At 43.9% G+C, this 2,355-nt stretch overlaps 1 pseudogene; it reads left to right on the top strand.

Moving 5' to 3' along the window:
- Positions 708-2,087, top strand: Gm9771 (predicted gene 9771; annotated as a pseudogene).
- The last annotated feature ends 268 nt before the right edge of the window (positions 2,088-2,355 follow it).

Here is a 2,355-nt window from a genome sequence, read left to right as displayed (position 1 = left end):
CCACCACCGCCCAGCACATATTTTTTAAAAAGTTAGTCTAACTATTATCCCTCTAGAGATTTAAGAAACCATGTCACTAATCCAACAAGAGTTGTCTACTGAATAAAGAAGTAATAAAATGCAAAACATGGTCATTAAAAAAAAAATTCAGGGGTGGTGGTAAAATTCAATGGCGGAGCATTTTGTAGCATGCACAAGGTCTTGAGTTTAATCCTCAACACTACAAAGGTAAGGTAAGTTAAAAGAGCAGCAGGAGTGTAGAACAGCCAAATACCAACAATCAGAACCTTTGCTGAATACCTACTATGTTCTGTTCCCAATGCCTGGCAATTTTTGGTTCATTTTTGTTTCATAATAATCTTTGAAAAATGTCCCGCTAACACCTGCATTTTGCAGATGACAAAACTGAGGTGTGAAAATGCCAAATAACTTCCCTACATCATACACCGAGCTACAGTGAGACCTGAATGTCAAAACAGGTCTGAACCATAGATCAACAATCTAAGAGATCAAGAACAAAAAGAGAACAGCACCCACTATGAGAAGGATAAGAAGGTGGAAGGGGGCACTTATTTACCAGCACCTGTTAGAACCTACTTCTACAGAAGACCAGCTGAAACAGCTAGCCTGGTGGGACTGAGCAACTACTAGATTCTCAGACATCCCATCCACAGCTGACCATTGTTGGGTTACTTAGACTACAGACTACCCCCATCGGATGAGAGGAAAAATGGTTGAAGCAGATCGCCCTTCATTGGTGGGCTAAATACAGAAATGAATGAGAAAGTCCTTGAGGCAGTGTTTGGCAAATATGGACGAATAGTGGAAGTGCTTTTGATGAAGGACAGAGTAACTAATAAGATAAGAGGATTCGCTTTTGTCTCTTTTGAAAGCCTAGCAGATGCAAAGGATACTGCCAGAGACATGAATGAAAAGTCCTTAGATGGGAAAGCCATCAAAATGGAGCAAGCCACCAAACCATCATTTGAAAGTGGTAGGCATAGACTACCTCCACCTCCAAGAAGCAGAGGCCCTCCCAGAGGTCTTCAAGGAGGAAGAGGAGGAAGTAGAGGAGCCAGAGGACCCCCTCACTGGGACGACACAGGAATGGTGGTGGCTATTGCATGAATTTTACCATGAGTTCTTTGAGAGGACCTCTTCCAGTAAAATGAAGACCACCACCACGAAGTGGAGGTCCTCCTCCTAAAAGATCAGGACCTTCAGGACCAGTTCGTAGCAGCAGTGGAATGGGAGGAAGAGCCCCTGTGTCACGTGAAAGAGATGGTTACTGAGGCCCGCCACGAAGGGAAGGCCTTCTCGAAGAAATGTTTGTTTGTCCCCGAGAGATGATGGATATTCTACTAAAGATAGCTATTCAAGCAGAGAATATCCAAGTTCTCGAGATACACGAGATTATGCACCACCACCAAAAGATTATACTTACCGCGATTATGGTCATTCCAATTCACGAGATAACCATCCATCAAGCGGCTATAGTGACAGAGATGGATATGGTCCGGATTGTGACTATTCAGATCATCCAAGTGGAGGTTCCTACAGAGATTTGTATGAGAGTTATGGTAACTCAATGTAGTGCTCCACCTAGAAGAGGGCCCCTGCCATCTTACAGTGGAAGCAGTCACTATGATGATTACAGCAGCTTTCGTGACAGATATGGTGGAAGTCGAGACAGTTACTCAAGCAGCCAAAGTGATCTCTACTCAAGTGGTCATGATCTCGTGGGCAGCAAGAAAGAGGGCTTCCCCCTTCTATGGAAAGAGGTACCCTCCGCCACGTGATTCCTACAGCAGTTCGAGCTACGGAGCACCAAAAGGTAGTGGCCGTGGAGGAAGCCGATCTGATGGAGGGGGAGGCAGAAGCAGATACTAGGAACAAACAAAACTTTTGGACCAAAAATCCCCACTCAAAAAAACAAACAAAAACTGAAACTTAAACTGTCTGGTCATAAACTAACTACCAAGGGCTACTTAAAAGAAACATTGCATTACCTTTCTAAAATTCCCTGCTCCCTTTAATACTGTTTATGTTCTTGTGAGGGGAAAACGTAAGGCATGTTTAATTTTATTTGCTATTATGAGCTGCTTTCAACAAGCAAATGGTAGATGTGTGAGCCTTGACTTGTTGCTAGTGTTGTAATTTTCCAAGTAAAAGTGTCCCTAAAGGCCACTTCCTGATTTTTCCCAGTAAATGAGGCACGCAATCCCCAGATCTTCCACAAACTTCCAGCCATCTAGATGGCCTCTGGTCTCCACTGAGAGCTGAATCACCCTGCCTGTGCAGACAAGCTAGCGGTTAGAGAGGGTTGGTTGCATGTGCTACTTTCAGGATTTCAGG

This window comes from Mus musculus, chromosome 3, assembly GCF_000001635.26.
Source record: "Mus musculus strain C57BL/6J chromosome 3, GRCm38.p6 C57BL/6J".
NCBI classification, from domain to species: Eukaryota; Metazoa; Chordata; class Mammalia; order Rodentia; family Muridae; genus Mus; species Mus musculus.
Note: the sequence above shows the minus strand (reverse complement) of the source record. Positions and strands in the feature narration are given on the sequence as shown.